The sequence below is a fragment of the Oncorhynchus kisutch genome, linkage group LG3 (genome assembly GCF_002021735.2).
Source record: "Oncorhynchus kisutch isolate 150728-3 linkage group LG3, Okis_V2, whole genome shotgun sequence".
Classification (NCBI taxonomy): Eukaryota; Metazoa; Chordata; class Actinopteri; order Salmoniformes; family Salmonidae; genus Oncorhynchus; species Oncorhynchus kisutch.
The window spans coordinates 57,103,902-57,110,187 of record NC_034176.2 but is presented as its reverse complement, the minus strand read 5'-3'; positions in this window follow the sequence as shown (position 1 = coordinate 57,110,187).

The following is a 6,286-nucleotide window of genomic DNA, read 5'->3' as shown; positions in this document are numbered from 1 at the left end:
TGGATGACTGTGTGGTAACACTCTCGGTAGCCAGACGGTTTACCAGGATGTGTACTCAAAGCATGCGCAGACCAACTGTCAAGTTTCTTCACTGACATTTTCAGCCTCTCCCTGACAGAGTCTATAATACCTACATGTTTCAAGAAGACCACCATAGTCCCTATGCCCAAGGAAGTGAAGGTAATCTGCCTAAAGGATTACCGCCCCGTGGCACTCACATTGGTAGCCATGAAGTGCTTTGAAAGGCTGGCCATGGCTCACATCAACAGCATCCCGGACACCCTAGATGCACTCCAATTCAGTTAAGTTTGCTGACGACATAACAGTGGTAGGCCTGATTACAGACAACGATGAGACGGCCTATAGGGAGGAGGTCAGAGAACTGGCAGTATGGTGCCAGGACAACAACCTCTCCCTCAATGTGAGCAAGACAAAGGAGCTGACAGCGGACTACAGGAAAAGGTGGGCTGAACAGGCCCCCAATAACATCGACGGGGTTGTAGTGGAGCGGGTCTAAAGTTTCAAGTTTCTTGCTGTCCATATCACCATCTAACTATCATGGTCCAAACATACCAAGACAGTCATGAAGAGGGCACAACAAAACATTTTCCCCCTCAGGAGACTGAAAAGATTTGGCATGGGTCCCCAGATCCTCAAAAGGGTTCTACAGCTGCACCATCGAGAGCATCCTGACCTTGCATCTTGGTATGGCAACTGCTCGGCATCTGACCATAAGGCAATACAGAGGGTAGTGCGAACAGACCAGTACCTCACTGGGGCCAAGCTTCCTGCCATCCAGGAGCTATATAATAGGCGGTGTCAGATGAAAGCCCATAAAATTGTCAGAGACTCCAGTCACCCAAGTTATAGACTGTTTTCTCTGCTACCACACGGCAAGCAGTACCGGAGCGCCAAGTCTTGGACCAAAAGGCTCCTCAACAGCTTCTACCCCCAAGCCATAAGACTGCTGAACAATTCATAAAATCGCCACCAGACACTTTACATTGCCCCCCCCCCCTTTTGCACACTGCTGTTACTCGCTATTTGTTTGTTACCTATGCATAGTCACTTCGCCCCCCCCACCTACATGTACAGATTACCTCAACGAGCCTATACCCCTGCACGCTGACTCGGTACTGGTGCCCCCTGTATATAGCCTTATGATTGTTATTCTTAGTGTTACTTTCTTTATTACTTTTTATTTTAGTCTACCTGGTAAATATTTTCTTCTTCTTGAACTGCACTGTCGGTTAAGGGCTTGTAAGTAAGCATTGCACGGTAAAGTCTACACTTGTTGTACTTGGCACATGTGACAAATAAAGTTTGATTTTATTTGATTTTATTATTGACCCCTGCCTGCCTGACCCTGAGACTGCCTGCCATTCTGGACCTTTTGCACCCTCTCCGGATTACTGTTGACAGTCAGCGTGGCAGATGTGTTGTTGGATACCCTCACCACCAGGGGGCGGCCCGACAGGAAGTCCAAGATATAGTTGCACATGTGAAAATCACATTTGCCATTTCACATGTAAAACAACTCCACATTAAAAAAAATCTAATTTGCAGGTTAACATGTAAGAAAACGCCACATGTAAAAATCTATCAATCACATGTGAACCTTTTTTTTTACATATGAAAAGTTTTTCACATATGAAACAAATTGAAACAAATTTGATTTTCACATCTGCTTGTTTATCACATATAAACTTACAATTCCACGTGGAAGTGAGATTTTCCACAATACTATACTTTTGATATCATGGATGGTTAGTCCTTGCATCCATAGCATAGTCTATGGATTTGAGAGTGGTTGTATTTCTCCAGCCCCCTCCCTCAGCTTTTTACCAAAACTGTGTTTAATGTTTAAATTAAGGATTTTTCCAATCCTCTTGTGATTGAGTTACTTTTGTGCCATTAATATCAAGCAGAAGTCGAAAACAAAATTGTTATTAGTATTGCAAACAAAAAGAATGATATTGAAAGAAATTCAAAGATAAACCCCAAAGTATTGATAGCAAAAAAAATATTGCATGGAAATTAAACACCAGAGACCAATTAATTGTAATTGAAAAAAAAAATGTTTTCAGTGAATTTTTCAAAATGAAAATGCAATTAACCCTATCTCTGGTTATGTTACCCTGGCCTTTGCATTCACTGCCTTTTCTCCAGGTGTAAGTTCTGGCATATTAATTCCAGCAACATAGCCCCCTGCATTCCACTGCTGGTTTGCCGCTGAAGCTAAGCAGGGTCGTCCCTAGATGGGACACCAGATGTAGATGTAATTGGTCAAAAATTAACAAGAAAAATAAATGTGTTGGAAAAAAATCACGTAGGGAATTTATTTTTCACATGAGGAAAAAAACAAATGAAAAATGTACGTATGAATCTTCACACAGGTCCAGAAAACCACATGTTTATTTTACAAGTTTTTTTGTAAGGGGTGTCAGGATCCTTATCAAGTAAGGCCATCGAAAAACAGCAGATAATTGATCAGTTAAGCACAGAATTTAATGTTTTTCATATAACCTAACTAAACAGCACACCACAATGAGGCAGCTGGGAAAGATGAGGAAATTAGTTTGGTGAGTGAGTGAGTAAGTATGGAGTGATATAATGGAAACATTTGCATGTTTACTCTGTAATCATGTAGACTTTACTCTCTTACTAGCAACAGAGCTGGTCTCCTCACGTTCTTACATCTTCCTCCGGGTCCGATGATTCTGAAACATACACACTACTCAGTAGCCATAAACCATAGCATTGGGATGAAATTACTCTTTTATCATAATGACCAAAGTAAAATCCTATCAATATCACTATTTTGTGAGATTCGTTTTTTTTAATGATACAGTACTCTAGTATAAGTGATACAGTCATTCAATGGCTAAACAAACTCTATCTATATGGTAATGGCTGTAATGAGGCAGCTCAGTGTCTGACTGACTGCAGAGAGAGAGCCTGGGGGAGAAGCAACAATGACAAGCTAGTCCCTGGGCACCCACCCGTCACCTTGGTGACAGGACACAGCAGATGATAACCTTATGTAATCGCAGGGTCGTTCAGGGTCCTAGTGAATCCCTATGTTCAGTTAAAATCGTTTTAATAATGCAGGGGAAGTCTTTGTCAGTCCAAGCAAAACCCTTGCCATCTGTCTACAGTGGGTTGTAATTGTGAGAGATGCCACTGAACACACAACACGGGGCAAACCACACCAGACAGTCAGTCAGCTACAATGTTACTTCCCTCTGTGGGCAGACACAGACGAACCTAGAGAAAAAGACATAGGGGGGGGGGGGGGGGAGCGAGAGAGAGAGTGTAAGAGAAAGACAAGGCATATCCAGAGAATGGAGAAAGGACGGATAGGGAGACATGGAAAATGAGATGCTAGCTACCGCCTCAGGACAGAAATTCTCAACAGGAGAGGGTGGGGAAGGGGGAAGTGCATTTGTTATTCTGCTTTTTAAATAAGATAACAGGGGCGGAAGAATGGAAGATAAAAAATGTAAGCTACCTAATGAAAACATCAAATTACCTTTCATTGAAAATTCTTAAACCGATGCTTGGGAACATGTTGGAGCAGAATTTAGGATTGTCTTTCTTTATTCAAATGTTACATCATACCAGACACATATCATAAATTACACACAGATCATGTAGACTAGAGGGGAAGTGTTTGCCTTCTATCTAAAATAAGAGATTCTTATCAGCATGTGACTGTTTAACTCCATCTGCAAGGAACTGTACAAACAGCCCCCAATAATCAGTACACACTCAACGACATTTTGAAGAACATAGGCTACAGTCTGGGAAACACTACAATATGACCTGTAACTGTGTGGAGTCTCTCACATAAACAGATATTATCTCTCCTTTGAGGCAACCACCTGGATTTCCCCCACAGTCACTGTGGGTAGGAGGTAGGGACAGGCGTGGGAGTAGGGATACAGGCGGTGGTTTTAAGAAGTCTGCTGGCACCTCATTGGCAGGCAGCCAGTCTCAATGGAATAACAACTACAATACATACATATGTAGTCATAATTGGGGCTGTGGGGACAATGAGGGCACACAAACTCAAGAGATGCCTAAAATATGTGATACCAAAGTGTAGTGAACTCAGTATTACAGGTCCAAAATACTGTTACATATTTGTTTGCTGTGAATGTGGCTTTAAGTGCTATAACCATTGACTGGAGTTAGTGGTTGAGGCCCCAAATCACCCAAATTGCTATGAAACCATTGACTTGGACAATAACAAGAGGAGGTCTCAGAGGAGGGGAGTCCAAGTGTCTTAGTTTGCATCCATCAAATCTTTAATAGGGTAAGACCTAAGACACATTGTTGTGTGTGCGTGTGTGCGTGCAACCCTAGGCACAATGCATCAGTGTTATTACCTTGGGGCGCCATGGCATTCCAGGAGTGAGGGAGAGAGAAAGGGTGTGAGAAGTGTAACAAAAGTATCTCGGAGCACAAGGCACCTGCTGTATTTTAGCCATAGCTGTGGGTGTGCAAGTGTACGAAGGAAATCTACCTGATACTCTCTGAGGTGATACGGGATGTTTTAAGCTTTGAGCTTCAGAGCATTAACGACGGAATGTAACCTCCTACAAATGACATGATGTTCAAAGGAAGGTTTGAGGAAGTGTAGCTTCTTTCAACACCAAGTTCACATCTTATTTGCACCTTTTTTTTTTTTTATGACAGACAATATTTTCACAAGTGGGTAAAAGCAAAGCACATTTGTGTTTTGATATTTTTTTAAATGAAAGATTGAAGGTGAAAACCAGAATTGCAGGATGTTGGAGTCCAGACAGAGGCCACCAAACCTAAAAAGGCTTGTAGCTGAGCTGACTCATCATTACCTATTGGTCTCCCAGAGAAAACTACACCAACATGCAATTTTAACATTTCACAAAGACCATTACTGTTTTACAACTCTTAAACAAATGACAGACCTTCTATAACAGATGATAGGCATTTGTGTGTGTGTGTGAGCGCTGAGGAACCATTGTGAAGTTGTTGTGTGTGAGCGCCGAGGAACCATTGTGAAGTTGTTGTGTGTGAGCGCTGACGAACCATTGTGAAGTTGTTGTGTGTGAGCACCGAGGAACCATTGTGAAGTTGTTGTGTGTGAGCGCTGAGGAACCATTGTGAAGTTGTTGTGTGTGAGCACCGAGGAACCATTGTGAAGTTGTTGTGTGTGTGAGCGCCGAGGAACCATTGTGAAGTTGTTATGTGTGAGCGCCGAGGAACCATTGTGAAGTTGTTGTGTGTGAGCGCCGAGGAACCATTGTGAAGTTGTTGTGTGTGAGCGCCGAGGAACCATTGTGAAGTTGTTGTGTGTGAGCGCCGAGGAACCATTGTGAAGTTGTTGTGTGTGAGCGCCGAGGAACCATTGTGAAGTTGTTGTGTGTGAGCGCCGAGGAACCATTGTGAAGTTGTTGTGTGTGAGCGCTGAGGAACCATTGTGAAGTTGTTGTGTGTGAGCACCGAGGAACCATTGTGAAGTTGTTGTGTGTGAGCAACGAGGAACCATTGTGAAGTTGTTACTTAACTGACTGGCGGAGTTAATAGTGAAAAAAACTCATCATCAACCATCATAACCACTGTCTGTTTAAACTTCCTCTTTGTCTCTCATGGAGATGTGACAAATTTCTGATTCCGTTTTTTTAACTCCTGGGGTAGGCCAGACAGTTATTGGGGTGTCGGGGTGCATGCAGTGCTGGACGGGCGGCCAGTTGTGACCCTCAACTGTAGCCCCCTATGCCTATATGTATTCTGTATTGTCCTATTCCTGATACCAACCACAAAAAAAAACAAGCCACAGAGAATCAGCAGGCCCCTTTCATCACCAGCGAAATGGGACTTATCCGTATCTCGTTGAGGGCAACAGCCATAAAATAAAACGGTCAAATTCTTCCACTCCACATATCAGACAAGTATCCCTTTGTTGGCTTTTTGTCTTCCCATGCGCACATCCTCTTTGTGCGGACAGCTGAAGACTCTACATCATTCTCTCTCTCTCTCTCTCCGTCCTGTGAAAAGGTTTTTCATTGAGAAATGTGACTTGCCAAAATGACAAATGTCAAAGTCAAAGTGTCTACAGGTAATTGTTACCCATGGTCAAACATTAACTTGGCACAATATCACAGTTGGCTAGCCTACTGCTGATAACCTTGGGGAAATAACAGAGCATAACAAAATAAATAAGTACATCTAGATAATGAAGTTCTCTAAGAAAACGTACAGAAAGCCAGAGCTAGGAACACGTTATAGCCTAAAATAGATT